At 48.6% G+C, this 20,193-nt stretch overlaps 1 protein-coding gene across 1 annotated transcript in view; it reads left to right on the plus strand.

The window, feature by feature from the left end:
- The first annotated feature begins 1,647 nt into the window (after positions 1 to 1,647).
- OPRL1 (opioid related nociceptin receptor 1) overlaps positions 1,648 to 20,193 on the plus strand; it is a 47,510-nt gene continuing 28,964 nt past the window's right edge. The window contains exons 1-2 of the mRNA XM_048963362.1: positions 1,648 to 1,818; positions 19,952 to 20,103. The gene's annotated coding sequence lies outside the window, so the exon portion shown is untranslated. The remainder of the gene's footprint in view (positions 1,819 to 19,951; positions 20,104 to 20,193) is intronic.

The following is a 20,193-nucleotide window of genomic DNA, read 5'->3' on the forward strand; positions in this document are numbered from 1 at the left end:
GGGCATTTTGGCCTCTTGTGCTGTACCTCAGGTTGTTTATTTCACCCCACCTCAGGGCAATCTCATGTAATTAGTGCGAGGGAGGGGTGGGAGCTATGGTCCAGGTCAGGATGTGGCTCTGGGACTGGAAGGCCATGCAGGGCAATGGGAATGCAGAAACATGCAGGAAGAGATGTGCTCCAGTGTGGTCCAGCATCACTGTGGGGCAGGGAAAGCCTGTGGAGCTTGAGGAGGGATGCTTGTAGGGAAACGTCCCTAAGGACTGATTCACCCCAGGGAAGGTGCAGCTGTAGTGAAACAGGAGCTGCAGGAGCTCAATCAGGCAGCAACTGCCCCTTAATAAAAGCCAGAGTGGGGCAGAGGAGCTGGTCTGGGGGGGGGCACTGTGGGTCTCTTGTTCTGGCTATAGCTTTGACTCTTGTAATATCTATCTATCCATTTATTTATTTATTTTGTAGGGAAGCTGTTGGAGCTCTGATCCTGAAAGATCTTTCTGAGGTGCTGAGTCCTGCCCATGGAGATGCTCCAGGAGCTCCTGGGTTGCATCAGCCAAGGCTGAAGGTCAGCTCAGGAGGAGCTGGGCCAGGTGCAGCTCCTGCAGTGGGGGGCTTGCAGATGCTAGAGCTGTGCAAGTGAACTGCAGGTTTAGAGTCTGCAAGAGAACTGCAGGCAGGGAGAAGCTAGCTCCCTGACTCAGCAGCTGCAGTTCTGCTCTTCAAGAAACCACAGGTGAGGTCTGCACCCAGCTGCACTGGTTGCTGTACATAGAAACATTTGGGTCCTTGGAAAGAGCATGTTGATTCTCACCCCATGTATGCCAAGGCATGGATCTGGTGCATTGGTCCAATGGATTTGCTGCTTCTCCCAGCTGGTACACAGAGCTGGGCAGCGATGGGAAGCCTAGACCACTTCTGGTCTATTTGGAAAAAAGAAATCCAAACAAACTATTTTATTTTACTGTCCTGGCTGGTTTCCAGCTCACTTAATTACTTTCTGTCCATCCACTCTGCAATCCCGTATGTTGTTGTTTATATATTTTAGTGGCTCGTATTGCACATCTCTCAGCAACAATGGCCCAACGAATGGCCCAGTTTGCTGAATTAATTGTGCTGGTGAAGGGCTCAGGTTAATGTATAAAATGTACTGGATCCCTGAATAAAGGAAACAAAGCATATTATATTATTGAGCTGAACTGGGTGATTCCAGTGTCCCCAAGTGACCGAGATGTGATGAATCTGGGAGCTGCTTGAAAGCCACAGTAGAATGCTTTGGCTGGGTTCAGACCCAACTCACCACCATGGGCTGGCTGAAAAGAGGGAGATCTCCTGGCTGAGCCTTGCATCCTTCCCAGTTTTCCCAGTGTGTGGGTGAGGATAATGCATCTTGGGCATCTTAGTGTGTGTCTGTATGGCACCGCAGCCTGGATGCAGGTGAGTCTCACTATGGAGGTAATTTAATACCAATAACTGCAGTAGCAGTGAACAGCTTCTCTTGGTAGGCTGAAAGCAGGAAAAAGCTGATGAGAGTTTAAGGAACTTGTATTTTCATGCTATTTTATTCAATCTGTTTAATGCCCACGGTAATGCAGCCAGCTGAGTTGTGAGGGATTGGTGGGCTGGGTATGCACAGCTGTAGTGCATCTTCTCATTGATTTGTGCTATGGGATTAACAACATGCAACACCTCTAGATAACAGGTGATATATTGGTTTAAGTTCCTGGTATTCCTGAAAATTAGGAGCTCTGGTGCAGTTGCTGCAGGAGTGATGCTGAGCTGTGCCATCCCACAGAGGCCCGAGCCCAGTCTGGAACAGAATGGGGTAGGACTAAAGGGTGGTTTGGGGTTGGATAGCATGTCAGTGTTTCCTTTTGGGTGATAAGGAGCTAAAACTTACTTAAATTTTGCCTTCAAGTTCAGATCTAGCTGATGACAATTCTGAATAGTGCTGGGCTGGAGCTCTGTCAGCAAAACCCATGTGTGCTGTCACCATGTGCACCTGCACTGCTGCTTGTCTTGTGCTTCTGTTATTCCTGCTCACTTTTCTATTGCAAAGCAAGTGCCATATTTTGTGCCTGCTGTTATTCAGAGACGTGATGCACCTGGGCACGTCTCCCTGTGCAGCAAGGGAGGGTGTGTGGGGCTTTGTGCCAGCGTGGGTTGATCTGCACAGAGGGGCAGCTTGTGTTAAGTTGTGCCAGATGAAAGCATTTCTATTTGGAAAACCTTGAGCTGGTTTAATTTCACGGGGTTCTGTGCTCTGCTGAACTCAGTTGATGTGACACGAGCATGGGACTCAGTGGCTTAATGAATCCAGCTTCCACGAGTCATCACCCTGAGCCTGTGTTTCTGGTTGAGCTCTTGCATATGTTGCATCTTGATTTCAAGGCTGAGTGATGCGTGATAGATAGTAAACACCCTGAATGTCCTTGTCAGGTTGGGAAATTACCCTTGCATTTAGAACCTTTGCCTTATTTCTAGTTCTGGCTTGTTTTTGCTTCTGGTCCCAGCTCTGAAAGCTCATTATGACTTTTGCTGCTGCATTAAGGAGATATGTGTTGTCAGGAGAGCATCAGGTGAGAGCATCCCAGGGACCCCCGGGGTTGGGGAGAGTCTCCAGGATGGGGATTCTGTGCTCACTGATGTGTGCATCGCTGGTTGTGCTGTGGAGAGGACCCCAGTGTTTGTTTAGCAAGGAAATGCTGCATCCAGAAGGACGTGGTGCTTGTGTTGAGGTTTCCCATTAGGACTGCAGTTCCCTCTCTTCTGTCTCTAGCCTGCTTTGATGCATGGTGCTGCCAGCTAATGAAATCTGATTAGCACAAGTGCTTCTTCCTCTCTTCAGCGATTTGCAGTGTTCTTAATGTGATGGCTGCTAATGACAGGGGAAGAAGCTAAACCAAGTTATTTTCCCATTGACTAAATGGCAGCTCACATTGCTCCTAAAGGCAGTGAGCAGGGAGGACACCTTCAGGCTGCTGGATTGAGCCCATTCGTTCTGACTGCTCAGACCAGGAGAAATGGGGGAGATGATTTGATATCTGGTCTTGGCTCAGTGTCCTGGAGCCTGGGATCCTGGAGATTCTTTTTAGTAGTCTCCATTTTTTGCAGTGCAACTTGCAAGAGATCCTCAGGGTCGTGTTTGTGCAATCCCCAGCCCGACTTACAGAGCTGGTGCATTCCCCAGCTGTGTCCCTGTGGTGCTCAGGACCTCTCGCTGCCTTTCTTTGCCTGCATACTTGCTGAGGCTCTTAGAGTGGTTGGAGTGATTGCAGAACGTGTCTATGCAGCAAAAAGTGTAACGAGCCCCAAGCCTCCTCCTGGGCTTGCAGAGTGCGTCATCAGTTATGTCTGCAAAATGCCTGCAAACGGGGCTGGGAAATGCAAGTAAGATCTCCCCTCTGTCGTCAGCAGTGCTCGTTCTGCATGCAGACTGCAGATGTCTAGACGAGGGGAAACGCAGCAGAGGCACTGAGATGGTGCAAAAAAAGAAAAAGCTTTAGCCAAGCCTTAGTGCCTGTCCTGGTGCACCAGGGGAAAATAGAATAAAGCAGGTTTTTCCTTAATACATATATATTTTTCCTGATGAATGCATGCTTTTCTGCAGGATTTACTATACTGAGTCTCTTACGCTGTTTCCACAGGGCTTGTTGAATACCTCCATATTCTCTGGCAATTCTGCCTTGGCCTCTATGGAGAGTTGTTCTTCTTCATGCTGCAATTTGGTGTAAAATTTAACTGCGAATGAGTGCTTTTGTGGAGCAGTCCCACCGTGTGATCTGCTCACTGTGATCATCATAACTCCATGCTAATTACTGACATCATAGATAACACTGCTAGGTGCTGAAGCAGTTCTCTTTGTTCCTTTCTCTCCCTGCATTCCTCTTCTCTTCTGTGCAGCATCCCTTATCTGGTTTCTGATTGTGAATGCCACCCAAGATTTGCTGCTTTCTTACAACACTGTGAACAAATGCTTTGGAAGGCAGTCCTGTGTGTTACATAGCCCAAAACAGCCTATGGTTAAAACTTGTGATGGTCTCTCATTGAGACTCATGCTGGGGGATCTGCTGTAGGTTCTGTGTTGGTGTTTTCCACACCTGATGTTCCACAGGAGGTGATGATTTAATTCTGCTGAAGCCATACGTTTTCTATAGCTCTCCCAGAACAGTAAATGGGACTGGTTATCCCAAAGAGCCAGGGCTGTAACAGCTCAGAATTGTCAAACTGTAAGCGAGCGTAAAAGGCTGAAGAGTGAAGCCTATGGAAATGGTGTGGCACCATGCTGACCTGCCTCCTGAGGGGTATTTTTTGATTGTGAGAGGGATTCTGTCAGCTCTGGAGATGCTCACCCAGCCAAGGAGACCAGTGCCCAGGTTAGCTTATGGGAGAGGCAGAAGATGAAAGACTTGCATCCTTTACATCCCAGTCTTCCCTAGGACTCTGTTCACACTCATCCTCCTGCCTGTTTCTTTGAGCTGATTTCTGTGAGCTGTATCTCAATCAGGATGTTAATTTTAACCTTTTCTTGAAGGTTTATCTTCCACTCTGCTTCGTTCCCAGAAATGCTGGCTCCCTATGAGCATGTCTTCTTCACCTTCAAACTTTCCCGTGTCACAGAGGTCTTCATGGTTTTGCAATGCTGCTTCTTTCTAATGGTGCAGATGGAAACCTGGATACAGGGAGTGATTCAGCCCTGGTAAAGCTGGCAGCAGGCTGAAAGGCTGGGAGTGGTGGCAGGGGTGTCCCAGTGCTTTGTGAAGCCGTGGGGAAGCTAACAGGGCAGGTGGTGAAAGGAAGCTCTTCTTTGCTAGAAACCAAGGCAGGGTCTGTGCTGCTTTCCAGGCACAGCTGCCGTGACTCATGGGATTAGATCACAGATCTGCCTAAGCAACAGCTTTTGAAGCTCATCTTCTAATTTAGATGATTCGTTTGTTTCTCTGAGTGTTTTCTGAAAGTCTGCCTCTCTGCTGTTCCTCAGAGAGGTTTTTCAGTGTTGCTGTGATGCCTTTCTCTTACAGCCCTGGAGCAGCTGGGTGCAGCCACGAGGACAGGGCACGGTGATGCAGGGTGGTGAGGACAGGACCCCAGGGAGATGCCCACGTGGATTGGCTTTGCCTCAAGAAGTGTCTGAGCAAGAGCTGCTGACGGCTTGCAGGCAGAGTTAATATTCCCTGTGTGGGCTTTCTGTAGGCAGTAAGACAGATGTCAGCCTCCTGGAGCCACAGGTGGCTTCTCCTTGATGAGCAGAATTGCTCCTGCCATGGAGTAATGTTGCAGCATGGCAACAATGTGGTTCAAAATAGAAATTTGTCCAATTGTGCGCACAGATGGATGCAGAAAACAAGGGGAAGTGGTGAGGAGCCTGTTAGCTTGGAAAGAGTCTTTGCTTTCTCAGTACCCACTGACACGTGACATTCTTATTCTGAGCTTCAAAGCAAAGGCTGTGAAAAGCAGGTTGTCTACCATGGAAAGAAGAAATGGTTCTGGGTTAGTGATGCACGTCTGCTCACACTTTTTGCTGTGGAGAAGATTGCTTTGCACCCCTACCCCCCCCCATCCACTGTGTGGGTAACCCATGCCCTTGTGCTGCTTCAACCTGCGTGCTCCTCCCCATCCAACCCCATTGTAGCAGGGCTTACTGCTTAAATGAGGAAAAACCATCTGCTTGTCAATTCTCCTGGTGGAAACTGTTCAGGAATGATGTTAAAAGAAAAATACAGTTCTGTGGTAGCGATGTTTTTCAAATGGGTGCTTTCCATTTTTTTCCCATTGACTATCGCTGTCTTATTAAGTACCAGTTACTAATTAGCCTTCATGTCTCATTAAAATCATAGCGGTTTTTTTTTTTACCTACTGAAAATTGCAAATAGCCTTTATTCTGGTCTTTAATGCATGTTGATTGAAGTATTTATTGAATGCCACTTATGCAGCTCTGTGGCTGCATTCATTTTCTTCTTAAGACATTTACTAAACCGTTGCTTAGAATTACTCCAACCCATCTGGCCTATTAAGTGTTTGTGCACAGTGTACCCGATTTTCCCATCCACTTCCTCAATTAATACTGAATATTCAAGAGGACGACGTTTTTTCCTCCCTGCTGTCTGATCTTTCTGCCACCTACTGTGGTGTATTTGGGTAGGACTGCTGCTCTAGCAATGGATCTCAGGGGATGGACATGGGGTTGGAGGCGAGGGCGGTGGACTCAGTTATGTGCAGTGATCTCAGCGGGCAGATGGCCCCATGAATGGGCACCTTCAAAGACAAAGTTATTCTTGCATAGTAGGAGAGGATGTCCTGGAGGCAGGGATTGAAATCCACCCTGCTGGCTGTCAGCTCTGGAAGCGGCCCCAGATCCTGAGCAGGAGGAGGTTAGAAGGGATTAGGAATGAGCTCTGCTGGCAGGGCTTTGTGGGGAAGCACTTGCACAAAACCTGCCGGCATTAGGCATGACAGCAACATGATTTTACTTCTGTAGTCATCCGCACAAACAAAAATGAGAACAGAACATGTCACTTGCTTTTGGTGATTATCCGAAGCGGGCTGAACCTGGTGCCAGCAGCAAAATCGGGGCTAAGAATGAATGTAAATGGCAGTAAAATATTCACAGCAGGGTTGAGGGCAGAAAGTAGCTATTAGCTCTGAACGAGATCTGAAATAAGTCAGGATCTGCCTTTATAGCTCTTCCTGTCAGGTAGGAAAAGGTGCTTCCTGGCCCATCCCAGCAGTAAATCTGTCTGGAGGCAGTTTAAGTTTGTCTTGGAGCTTTGTTCCATAGCTGGGAGTGGGATGGGGTCCTCGATGCCCTCTCCTTCTGCAACTCTGCAGACCAGAGGCTGATGGAACTATTGGCAGCTTGTCTTAATGAGAGAACTGTGCAAGCATGAAGCAAAATCAATGTTTGAGCACTTGGTAGAAACTGTATGTTTTGCCTGTTTGTGGACAGACCTTAGCAGGAACAGGGAAGAATCAAACCAGAACAATTAAAGCAAATATTCCAGTACATCACCAGTGAGTCTGCAGCCTAAACCAAAGCACTTCTAAGTGGATCCTTCAGTCCCAGGACATGCAGGGTGAGGAGCAGGTGGGATAGAAGCGTGCAGAAATGAAGCAGAAGTGGCACAGGATGGCCATCATTCCCAGACCTGTCCCACTGATGGATGCATCCAGATGAGATGAAGGCTGTCAGAGTCACCGGATGGTTTTAAGGCACCGCTTAGCTCGAGCACGGGGAATATTTAAGTATCTTAATGGCTTGACTTCAGGCATCTCAATTTCTGTGTCGTCTTGGCACATTTATCTCCTCTTGAGAAGGGAATGGAGCTGAACTGCCTCGCTCATCATCGTGGGGTGTCTGGTGTGAGGAGTGGAGACAGTGGCAGAGCACTGAGCCTTGGGCTGTGAGCACATCCTTGTGGCCCCCGTGTGCCTGATGGGAGAATGATTTCATCTTCTCCTTCAGCCATTTGTCTTTAGTCCTGAACTCCTGAGTGATCTGTTTAGATACTTTATTTTTTTTTTTTACTTACTCTAATAGAGCCCAGAGCATTTTCTTGGCTTCTTTGGGATACCCACACCCCTATGGAAGTGGAGGGCAGATGGATGTGTGCATTCTCCAGCGGTCACTGCTGTGCTGTGAAGCTGCATCTCCCATCTTCCCTGGGACCATGGGTGGGAAACAACAGGAGGATCTGCTTCTGTGTGGCTGCAACAGCACTGCCAGTGCAAACCTGGTGTCTGTCTTATTCCTTTGTGAATACAGGCTTTTCTGAAGGCGCAAGGATGCTACAGGAAGCAGCAAGGTGGAGAAATAGAGAAAAATGCATTATTGGCATGATGACCCTCAGCAGGCTACTGTGAGGAGCCATGCTGGGACTGATCACGTGGTGGGTGAGGAGGTGGCTTTATGTTGAGCAAACTGCAGCTTTGGGGTCCATGTGAACCCTAGCTGGTGTTGCATGCTGCCAGCTTTCAGCTTCTGCCATGTATCCTGATGGTGGAAGCTTTTCTTAGCTTGTCCTGGTGATATTTCTGGAGATCTTTAGGAGCTGTTGGAGCTTGGCTTTGTCTCTGACAGCTTGATTGAGGGAAACCAAAGGGAGACAGGGCGTCACAAAGCTGTATATGGGTGCCTGCATGCACTTATCAGCGCAAACACAGTGTATGAAACTTATATTGATCCAAACAAGGCCACAGAAATGCAAATCAGCCATATCCTGCTTCATTACCATGCTTCAAAACCTGCCCTGCTGCTATCAGTGGGAGCAGCATCTCCCCTGGGCTGTGTGCTGCTGCTGTCCCTATGGGCTCCAGAGCTGCTTTAGGGAAAATCTCAGATTCTGGCCAGGATTTTTTCTTTGCATTTGTGATGGAGTCAGAGGCTGTGTCACAGTGCATGGGGAAAATCTTGCCGGGACAGGACCCTGCTCATGGCTCTGGTGATGCTCTGAGATGTCGCCCACTGGTGGGAGTGCTGTCCCTATGTGGTGCCATGCACCTCTGTGTCTGTGTGCTCTTCTCATGGCGTTCCTTTGGTGAAAATATGGTGAGAAAGAAGGAGAGGAAAAACCCTCAAGCTCTGCTAGATAAATGGATCTGTGTGCTTTGGGGACAGTGGCACTCTGTAGCTCTTACCCATTGCTTTTCCTCTACGAGCAGAGCCTGAGCATCTCCTTCCCTGCAGGCTGCCTGCTGCAAGCCATTCCTGCTGCCCTGTGTTACCAATGGGCACCAGCAAAGCAATGCTGAGCCACGATGCAACTGCAGAGCTTTGTGGAAATTCATTTTTTCCTTCCCAAAATAGCAAAGACAGCATTTAGCAGTAATAATGCCTGCTGGAATCGGAGTGACTGACAACAGCATCTCCTGGTAAGAGACACGAGTGTGTGTTTCAGACAAAAGGAGACATTTCCATGCCTTCCAGAACTGCAACCTGTATTTTGCAAGCTAAATTGCTCTGATCTGATTGAAATCCACACGGCTGCGAGCTTCATAGTTAGTGACACGCTGCTCCAAATTACACACCTGATACTTTTGAAATTTCTAAATTACTCACCCATTAGAAATTAATCCTTGAGAAGGGCAAACACTCAGTGTGCTGACAGGTTGAGCGTTTGCTGCCACCCCCCTCAATAATTAAGAACTTTGCTTAATAGGTGTAAAGAGGAGCACAGCAAAGCATCAAGTGAGGCACTTTCCCAGTTTGACGTAGAGAATCAGCTCCCATTCTGTACTGTGTGCTAAGGATTTGTGATGGAGAGCCCTACCCCATCTGAGCTGGGGGATCTTGGGTGTCCTCTCCCACCTCTGCTGGGTGTTGTCTCCCCATGCTCACCAAGGCAACAGAAAGGAATGCAATCATGAGGATGACTTGTTGGAGCCGTGCTGCAAAGGAGGTACTGCTGTAGGACACTTTGCAGCTGCAAATCCCCATTTCCCCACTTTTGGCCATTGGATTTCTGATGCCACCAGCCCTGCTGGGAGTGCTGGCTCTGAGCACCATGTCTGTGTCCTTGGGCACTGCCTTCAGCCCCTTGAGTGTCCCCTGGCTGTTCTGCATGTGCTGTGCAGTGCAAAATCCCTGCAGATGCAAAGCAACAGATATATCTCTGTGCCATGCTTGTGTGAGCTGCAGTGCAGTAATTCATATGACAAGGTGTGAGCAGTGTTGGTGTCCTGGGATCCTGGCAGCCCAATTTGCCTGCAGGGTTGGGTGGAGGGGAGGCTGCTTCCATATTGCTCCCATCTAAAGGGCTGCGGGGGGCGGGGGGGGGGAGGGAATGCTGCTCCCTGGCTCCTACCCCATTCCCATTGGTGCTGGATTTGGTGGATTTGCTCCTGATGTGCTCTGTCCCTTCCTCTAGTTGTTCCTTGCAAGCACAGTGATTAAAATGGGCCTTTTGGTGAGAAGCGCTGTGAGAACGGTGAAACGTTTTCTCTAATCCAAGTTGAAGTTTTTGTTAACCTGAGGTGAGCAAACATACAGAGGGTGCAGATCTGCTTATTGCAGCATGACTGCAAGCCCAGTTGGCCTTGCCCATTGCATAGATTTCAGCAGCAGCTGCACCAGGTGGACTTGTAGGCACGTGCATGGTGCACCAACCCAAACTTGGGTGCTCAAGGACATGGGCTGTGCTGAGCTTTCCACGTGGACCTGTCAGAATCGGTGGGCTCAGTCACTGCTCTTGAAATGAGAGGTAACATTTTGTCCTTCCCCGGGTTTTATTTTAAATGCTTGAGACAAATATGGAACGTTTGGCAGCTCTCTGGAGGGGAGCTGCCTCTGAGGAAGCCTAGCTTCTAATGAGGGGTGTACATGACAGCTGTCTGTCTCTGCATTTTATACTGCCTGCTCATCAACTTAATGGCAATAAATGAACTCCCAGGTGGTATTAGCGGCGTCTCTGGATCTCTCTGCATTAGGAACTGCTCAGAGAGCTGGCTTTGGCTTCTCTTATTGTTGCTTTTTTTTTTTTTTTTTGTCTTGGTTTTCAGTCTTTTAAAATAGCCTCTGTTTGCCCTGCAGCTCCCAGGATGGATGGGTTGCGCGTGCGATCCGCTCCCTGAGCTTTGCTGTGCAATTGCTATAGCTCAGCCATAAAGGGGAAAAAATGTGTCTAACAAATGCACCAGCCGTAGCTGTGCCTTGTGTAAAACCTCACCAAGTCTCCACGTGAGCACTGCCCTCATTTAGACACGCAGCACCCATCAATTTGGGCTCAAGCTACCTTGTGGTGGTGCAGAAGTTGGGGCAGGAGGCACCTGTGTGGGGCAGGACCCCCATATGGGTGGGTTTGGGAGAGCAGATCTGCACGGGCTGCCCTGAGGCTCCGGGAGGAGCAGCAAAAACAGAGTGATGACGGCTGACTCATGCCTGGTGCTGGGAGTTGCCATGTGTTGTAATCAGTGAGAAATGCTTTGCCTGTGGTATCATTTTCTTTAAATATATCATTAGGGAAAATGACAGCCCAAATGGTGGGAGGATGCTAATGACTGTGGAGTGGCAGACGTTGCAGAAAAGAGTTTTCTGCAAACACATTGCAGGTGGGAGCGTGGGGGGAGGCGAGGAGACAGACGGGCACATGGTGCTGCCTTCAGCCCCAGCACTGCCCCACTGCCTCCTATGGCTTTGGGGCAACCCAACCCTGTTGGAGAACCCAGCCCTGGAAGGAAGACCTCATGGTGCCCAGGGCTGCTGGAACAAAGCTCCCAGTGTTCCCTTCCATTCTTGTGCCAGATGTCTTCCCTCTCTCTATTTATTGCAAGGAAGGACACCAAGGAACAAGGTGTGTTTGGAGCTTTGTCTTTTATCTCTCTTCTGTTCTCAAAATCCTAGATTTGGGTTGCATCTCTGTAAGAAATAATAAAAAAGGATGACCTTTAATTTCCACTGAGCAGTCTGCAGTTCCCAGGGACGCTACGCAAACTCTGTTTTCTGCTAGATAAAGGTCTTCTGCCTTGTACTTCAGAGGCACCGTGCTGGACTTCAGTGGGTTTTTTTTCCTCTAGAAATTCTTCTTCTCTGAGAGCAATTAGCAAGGAGAAGGGCAGGTAATTGTCTCAGTGCTCATGCTGCTGAGGGTGGGTGCTGAGCAGCCAGGTGGAGCCCTGCAGTGTCCTTTGCATCAAAAGCACAGAGCTGAGTGGAGCTCCCCTTTGAAGGAAGGGCTCTGCAGAAAATGGAGCTTCTTGAACCCAGCCTGCAGCTGCCTGCCTGTCTGCTCCTGCAGAAGAAGCACTGGAAAGTCCTTCCATGCTCACAACAACCTTTGCCATTGCAGTGCCTGCCCCCTCCAAGGGAGATGCTGGTGGATCTGTTGGTCCCCTTGTAATGAAGCCACACACCACCCATGGAGGGAGCATGGGGCTGTGCTGGGTTGGCTCTTCTATGGGATATATTCTGCATCTGAATGAGTCTGTGGGTGTTGTAGAAGTAACAGAGCCATGATGGGCATCTTGCTCATCCCCCTGCTGCTGGTACACTGACCAGGAGCTGTGTAAGGGATTGAATTTTAGCTTTACTTATTGCATATTCATATTTCTGCTAGTGAAACATTGCTGCTGACACTGGGCTGTGATGCAGGGCAGGTTTATTTTTCCATCAAAGGGAAAAGTGATGGTGCCTTCCCCTAAAGTGCCTGGTTTTAGGGTAGGAGCGTTCAAACCCAGCTCCTGGTGAGCTGGCACTGTGTCCCTGCCTTTGGTGGCACTGCGGGGGCTTCCTGTGAGCCCAGCAGCACAGCAGATGGAGGAGCACAGGATTTATTTACTACAACTGGGCTGGGAACATCCCCAACGCTCCCCTCTGCCAGCACAGCAGTTGGGAAGGGGAAGCACTACAAAATGGTAGGATCTGTTGACAGGCATTGAGGCTTTCTCTCCTCCCCCAGCTCTGCATGGAAATGTGTCCAGCTTGTGCTGCTCCACGTGGGGATTTTTCCTGGGGTGAAGCAGATCCTGTTCTGTATGTGGGACCCAGAAGGGACACCGTGGCAGTTTTCTCAGTTTTTAAGTATTTCATCCTTCAGACTTGGCGTGATGAAATGAACTGACTTTAAACAGTTTCCTTCTGAAACCAGTGGGGATTTCAGTAGAATGGCACTGAGTTGTCCTGGCTCATATGGAAGGGATGAGTTCATCACAGGGTAAGCATTTTCTTGCCAAGGGCTGAAAAACAACCTATAATGCGAATAGTTTCACGCACTTGAGTTAATCACAACCTTCCAAAAGGTTATTTTAACATAGATCTGTGAATTAAGCAACATTTCTGCAAAGCTACAAAAACTGAGGGGGGAAAAAACAGCAACCCACAGCACAGATCTCATGTTCCCATTTAGTAAAGGAGTTGCTGGGTATTTCTTGAACAACGCTTGAAAGTCCTGAAATGGCTGCTCAGGAATGGGGCTGGCTGGTTATGGGCTCCCATTGGGATGGGATGATCCCCACCTGCAGGAGCTCCTTGCTGCTCTCCTGAACTGCAGAGTGTGGTTGAAAATGAGAGGAGAGGATGGCTGAGGTGGCCTGGGGATGTGCCCCATCCCTGCAGCTCCTCACACAGGTCTGATGCTGCTCCAGAGTGAGCAATGGAAAATCTGCCTTGGCTTGAGCTAAGTTGGCTTGTAGCTGTAATTCCACCTTAATTTTCCTTTGGCAATTCTTCATGCTTGGCACTTGATACAGCAAGTGTGAGATGCTCTTTGAAGCAATTACAGCTATAAAGCAGGAGCGGGGCTGGAATACCTGATTTAAATTCCACGTCTATTGCAAGAGGGATGGAAGCAGTCACTTGGATAGCTGCCGGCTCCTGAGCTCTGCCTCTGAGATCAGTGCAGGATCTCAGCTTTGCTTCTTGGCAGGGTGATAGTGCCACATTCCCAGCTTAATGCTGCTGCTGCTTTCTTTTTTCCTCTTTCCATATTTTTTTTTCAATCTTTTATTTCATTTTCATTGCTGCTATAGAGTGTCAAGCACTCTCTCAGTAAGGGACAGCTGGGCTGATGGAATGGTGCTCTTCTGCTTGTTGGGCAGTGTTTGGTTTGCAGTTTGGCTAGTGAAGCTCTGCAGAGGATGCTTTGTTGGCAACCTGGGGCCGGAGATAACCAGAAAGATGCATGGGGTGTGGGGCTGGCTGGCTCTGCTCTGAAGTTGGAAGGAATGGTTTCCTCCAGGTGCTCGTTCTGGGGGAAATAATTGGTATTTGAATCACAAATTGCATCTAAACCACTGATGGATGGATCGTATTCTTCTGCATGAGGAGCTCAGCTCCTGGCAGGAGCAGAAGTGCTTCTGGCGCTTTCAGCTTTGCTGCTGCCTCATCATAGGATTCCTCCTTTCACCATGCGTGTAGCTGGGGTGCAGCAACATGGCTGCTGAGAAGATAGAAGAGGTAGAGGGCAATAGGAAAACCTATTTTAGATGATAGGTAGAAGCTCTGTCCTGAGATCTGCAGTCTGGTAATCTCTCCCATTAGTACCTGACACATCTATGGGATCCTTCTGCTGCTCGTTGAAGCAATATAACCTGAAAGAATGACCACTTACATCTCACCTATCAGTACAATGCTATAAATAAGGATGTCACAAAATGCTTAGTAGCAGGAAACCAAAATGGAAACTGCCACTCTGGATATTCTTCAAGTGTCACCTATTTCTTCAACATCTCAGACTTCCCAAGCGCTTAAGAGGCAGAGGCTGAAGGCGACTTGCTGCAAGCAGCAGGAGAGTGGGCACCCCTGGGGTGGGCATGGGGTAACCACAGCTTTCAGATGATGCACCTTGCAAAGGAAATGTGCAGCTGATTTCCTGAGATCGCTCTTGTTTGCTATCGATCTGGGAAAGAAATCAATGGACCCATCCCATGACTCACCAAAGTGAGAGCTGCTCCAATTACACGTTTGCCTCGCTGAGATGTTTTGAATTAACAGCAGTTGCTAATTGGGCAAGCTCTCTGCTGTCCTGCAATGAGCAGCCCTAGAGGCATGGCATCCAGCTCCCAGCCTGGAGGAGCCTTGCAAGTGGCAATGAGCGACTTAGCAGATGCAGGGCATGAGGAATCCTTGTTGGAAAACAGCCGAACAAAAATCCCTGCTTACGTTTGCGTCGAGAAAAGCAGGCATTCGATTGAGGTTCTCATCTCCATGTGCGATTACTGTGGTGAAAACAAACTGCTTGGTTGTCTGGGAGTGCCGATAACTCGCCTTGCACGCTGCAGGCAGGCTGCAGGGAGCAGGGTTACACTGTGAAAGCCAAGAGAGCAGTGCTGGGAGTGTGCGTGCCTTGTGGTTTGTCAGCAGGAGGGAATGCTGCACTGCTTTCCATGTAGGGTGGCAGTGGTGGCTGGTAGAGGCACAGGTGTGGAGGGATGGGCACAGCAAGGCTCTGGGTTTGCTGAGATTTGCAATGTCCCTTTGCCTCGGTGCAGCATTGGGGTGGGTTGATGGCAGTGGGATGGGAACAACAGGTGGTAGGTGCAGCAGGGCTGCCTGCATCTGTTTCTCTGCAAGATGTCCCTGTTTGCACAAGCAGGTGAAGCGTGGGTGAAGTGCACAGCATGGAGAGCTGGATTGGAGCAGGATGGGGAGCTGTGCTGCAGAGCCTCACCATCAGCCTGAGGAGGCTGTGCCCGATGGATTTTCTGGGCTTTCATTCAATTTGGAAATTAATTCTCCCATTCTCAGTTGCATGAAGTAACTCTGGCAGGTACCTGTGAGTGAGGCTGGGGAACCATCCAGGTACTGAGGGAGTTGCAATGAAATTCTGAAATCCCTTAATCTTATTAGTAAGTGACGGTGTCAGCTTCCCCTGCAGCAGAGTGGAGCAGTAACAGCCCTCTAATTTTCCTAAAAGGTCCGTGTAACACGATGCTGCGTCTGCTGGGTATGGTACAAATGACAGATAATTCCTTTCCAAGGAAAGCTTAAAGTTGTTTTCAAAGAAAAAAAGAGGTTTTTTTTCTTTTTCATCATTCTTCCTTATTCTCATCTTGTTGAGTCCAGGCTAAGGGATGCTAAACATGAGATATTTGCAGTGTAAGAGGTGGCGAGGAGCAGCCCTATGCTGTGGGGTGCAGAGAGCTGAGTTCTTACAGCAATGGGGGAGAAATCAGCAGCATTGAACTTCATCTGTGCACTGCTGTCTGTGCAAGCCATGCAATGAGTCAAAGGAGTGGTGACAACGTCAGGGTCTCCTGCAGAATGGCAGTGATGCCTTTGCCTTTCAGAGATCCCCTAGCAGTGCTCCTGCCCCAGCTGGGAGCATTGTGGGGTCAGGCTGGAGGCATTTGGTGATCGTCCCACCTGTCCTGGCCTTCTCCAGCTCAGAGTGTTGTCCCTTTTTGCTTGGAAACACCTCAGCCCCACTCTGTGTGTTTAAATGCTCAAGCTCAGGGGCAGCTGCAAATTTTGCCTGTCTGGAAAGATCCAGACTGTCCTTTAGCAAAACCTCAGCAGTTCAAGCTCAGAGTTTGATTCCTGTGAGCATTCCTGCAATTTCATATCAAAATCAAATCCCATATTCCTGCAATATGGGTCTTTAGCAGTGTTAGGATCAGTGTCTTCCAGCAGCAGCCCCATCTCTCTGGTTTATGAGGAGGACAGACAGGGTATAATTGGGATCGTGGCTCCTGCCTCTCCCCTGCAGTGCCTTTTACTTTGGGGATTATTAAGCACTCCAAGCAGACTGTGCACAAGCTATTTGTTTTGCTGTGCTTTTTCCTCTCTTTTTATTTTGTTCATTTTTTATTTACATGAGCCCTTGGGAACACAATGCTAAAAATGTTATTAAGAAGCCATTGACCACACATGCCCTGCAGATTATTATTATTATTATTATTTTTTCTTAATAAAAGCTGCCACCTGTTGCTTTGGAGAAAGGAAGAGCAGAAGGGGAGTTGAAAATATATTTCCTGCCAGAGTGGATGAAGTGCTAAGGAAAAGACTTTTGGTGTGGCAGTTCCATCCCTCTGGTTCTGATAGAGCTTGGCTTTCCTCCATGGCTCAACTCAAGCATTGGGATGCAGCTGGTCCTCAGCGAGGGAAGTAATGGCTGGATGCTGACTTAGGCTTGAAGGTGCCCGTGCCTTGGAAAACCATGTTGCTGAGATGCATGCAGTAGATCTGGGATCCTCCAGCACTCTGAGGAGGACTAAGGAACTCCAGTGCTTCCCTCCCACAGAAACTCATGTCTTTGGCCAATTTTTTTACTCCATTTCTCCTTCCTTCTGCTCTGAAAACACACGAGGCATTGTGCTGGGCTGAGAACCAGCTCCCTGCTGTGCCTTAGCTCCCATCCAGAGCTGCACCTTGCCTATACCTACAGGCAGTACAATTCAAGTGCAGATCCTTTGGTGTAATTTGGGGTGCTACCCAATGCTGCAGCTGGTGTGGGTTTACCTTTCCCCCCTGCTGTGATGAGATGGCGATGGAGGATGAAAGTTGCACTACTGAGGTTAAACTCAATGATATTTATGAGCCCGTTCCAACTCAAATATTCTATGATTCTATGATGCTTTGGGGTAGAAGATGTGCAGATGCTGCTCAGACAGGTACCAGTGGTGGGAGTGGTGCTGGTTGTACCTCTGGAGCTGCCCTTCACCTGCAGCACTAGGAGCTCTGCTTAGAACATCTGCTATTCCAGCAAGGCCTTTCATTTCCACTCGGGCTTCTGTTCTGAATATTTGATGTTGCTCTCAAACGAGAGAGTGCAAATGTTAAGATGTTTGAATGATTTTGCCCCAGGGTTCATGCATTAATGATGAGAATTATCACCATCTGAGTAGTTAGTAGTTCAGGACTTAGCAGAAGGTTAACAAAAGGTATGAAACAATTAAGCTGTGATTAACAGACAAGTTTCTGTAATTGCAGAGCTAGGTTTTGTGGTGCTGTTTTTGGCCTTTTCTAAGGTAGAAGGAAATGCAGAGGTTCTTTCACTGAAAAAACTCGGTGGTGGCTCCAGGGGAGACCCAAGCAGAGCCTGGCTCTGGAACATGGTGTAGAAATGGGGTGTACAGCCTTGTTCATGTACACTTATGGGATGATTTGGTGCTGGGAAGTGGCTGCTTGTGTTCTGGTGCCACAGATTATTTAAAGGATGCATTTTCTGATGCCCAGCATGGCAGAACCTCGTAAGCCCAGCCCTTCTTGAGGTTATTTTTGCACAAGTAAACATCTGACTGAACAAAACTTCAGTTTTCACATACAAAGACTTCCAAAAGCAGTTTTCAGAATTAAATAAGAGTGGGACAATTAGATGAGAGCAGCAGGAAGAAGAAATTAAAAGGTTTCTGCAGGAGACATGAGTTTCTGTGGGAGGGGGGCAGAGGAGGTCCTTGGTCCACTTCAAAGTGCTGGGGGGCCACAGATCTGCTGCATCCAGCCAACTCATCAATCCATAAAGATCTTCAGCGTTGTGGAAGAGGATAAATCACAATGAGTTTAATTATTGGGTAATGCCATAAATATTGCTGCTTGCCTCCTGGGTGTAACGAAAGGCCTTGAGAGAAGAGGCAGAGCAGTTTCCTAAGGCTGGGTTGTGTCCCTGGAGCAGCTCCCCAAAGCTCCTGGGGTCACTGGTGGGCTCTTTGTGAGCCATCAGGAATCAGGAGAGATGCTAATTCAGATTCTGAAGGGGATTCATTAGCTAAAATGGTCTTACTGTATGCAGGCTGGTAATAGCCTTGTGTGTGCAATGTTTCTGGCTTAGAGAGATGTCTGATGGCTTTGGGAGCAGGAAGAAGCCTGAAATAGCAATACATTGGTACCCGTGGTTCTTTTCTTTTCTAGATATCTTATCACGGAGCAAAATGACTCCATCTCATCTTGGGATCTCTCCATCCAACCTCTGCAGCCCATCTCTGCAAGACATTTCATTAGCTGCTCCTGTTTAAGAACAAAATCTGTCATTTCCATCGCTGCTTTCCTGTGTATAAGGATGTGTAAACCAGTCCACGGGGGTTCAGGGGTCTGCTTACAGCATGGGCTGTTCTTGGGAAGGGGGGCAAACTTAGGTTTAGGTGCTGGTGTTGCTCGTCTCTGCAAGGCCCTGGTGCAGACCCAGCAGTGCTACTGGCAGGAAGCCCTGGGAAACGTGCAGGTTTGGGAACCAGGCTGTGCCAGCCTGCTGTTGGCATCCAGTATCTGCCTGCCTGTAACTTCCAGCTACTCCTTCCTGTTCACTGCCTGGCATTCGTGGGCTAGCAGTCAATAATCCTCCTCTAGCCACTCCATGCTGATGCCTTGCTCGGTTTTTGTTCCTCTTCTGAACCCTCAGCACAAATGTTCCAACTGAACCCTTGTCACCCCGTGTTTTGCACCCCAGTGGCGTTGCAGGGCTGCAGAGCATTTCTTGCACTGCCACTTTGGGCAGTGTACTTTTTCTGCTTTGCTCGTGACAGTGCATGGCAAGGACAGAGAAATGTACAAAATCAGAAGATGCGCTGGCAGCATGGCCACAGATCATCCTGCTCCTCATGGTAGAAGAGTTAACTATTGAAGAAAATTGGGCAATCAGTGTAGCTGCCAGTTGTACAGTGCTTTCGGATAGACAAGGTGACAGAGCTAATTTTCAATCCCACTGGGATGGAGAAGGCTGTAAATTACCAGGGATGGAAAATCTTGCAATAGAGAGATGAACAGAGGAGGGGGGAGAATTGTTTTTTTTCCCTTGAAAGATTTCAGTGCTATAGCATGATAGGGTATCCTGAGTTGGAAGGGACCCACAAGGATCATGGAGTCCACCCCTTGGCCCCACCAAGCACCACCCAAACCTTATGGCTGAGAGCACTGTCCCAATGCTCCCTGAGCATCTGGGGGCAGAGCACGTTCCTAACATCCAGCCCGAGCCTCTCCCCCAAGTATTATATTTATATATATTCATGTTGAACACAGAGCGATGCTGTCAGCACTGGTTTTCACTTAGTGTCAGCCTTGTCCGATGCACTTGGGTGACAAAGCACGCTGCATTGCTTTTGCTTAATATTTGGCAGGCTCTGAGGAGAGGAATTAGCTCAATACAGATATAATTATTCCACCAGGATGATCATTTCTGTGAGTCTCCAACTGAAGTTTCCCTGAGGAATGGCCCACAGGGAGCAGGGATGGGGCTGAGCGTGAAGATGATGGCCAGATCACAGTGCCTGGGGGAGAGCCCAGCCTTCCTATGGGGCTGGCAGAGGAAGGGATGGTTTTTTCCCATGGCTTTTGGCCAGTGAGCAGCCTCTGCTGTGAGCTCACCTGCAAGGCACACAGCGGGGGGATGCAGTGGGAACATCTTGCCAGGCTCAGCATGCTGCTGATCTCATGTGGTTCCTGCAACACCTTGTACTTGGTTAGGGCGGTGTGCTGGCTGGGTTCTTGCACCAAACAAAAGAGTTTTGCTATTGCTGTGCATTCCATATAAATGTTTTTCTTTTCAGGGCCTGTAGTCATGCCTTGTGAATAACTACCCATGGAATTGCTATTGCAGAGTCCCGGATCTCCCCTGAAAGGGCATTAACAGCAGGTTTAAAAGCAAATCTAATGGATGTTGGAGAAATAAACCACCTTTATCCTGGGCATTTGGTGCTCAGTCCCACTGCTTCTGCAGAGCTCAGGCTGCACAGGTACAGCACTGCTCAGGTGAGTTCCTTCCTTTATGGGTGGAGGCTCTACCTGGCAGTCCTGAGAGCTAATGCGGATTTTGCTTCATGTTTAGCAATCAGAGATTTT

Source organism: Lagopus muta, chromosome 16, assembly GCF_023343835.1.
Source record: "Lagopus muta isolate bLagMut1 chromosome 16, bLagMut1 primary, whole genome shotgun sequence".
Classification (NCBI taxonomy): domain Eukaryota; kingdom Metazoa; phylum Chordata; class Aves; order Galliformes; family Phasianidae; genus Lagopus; species Lagopus muta.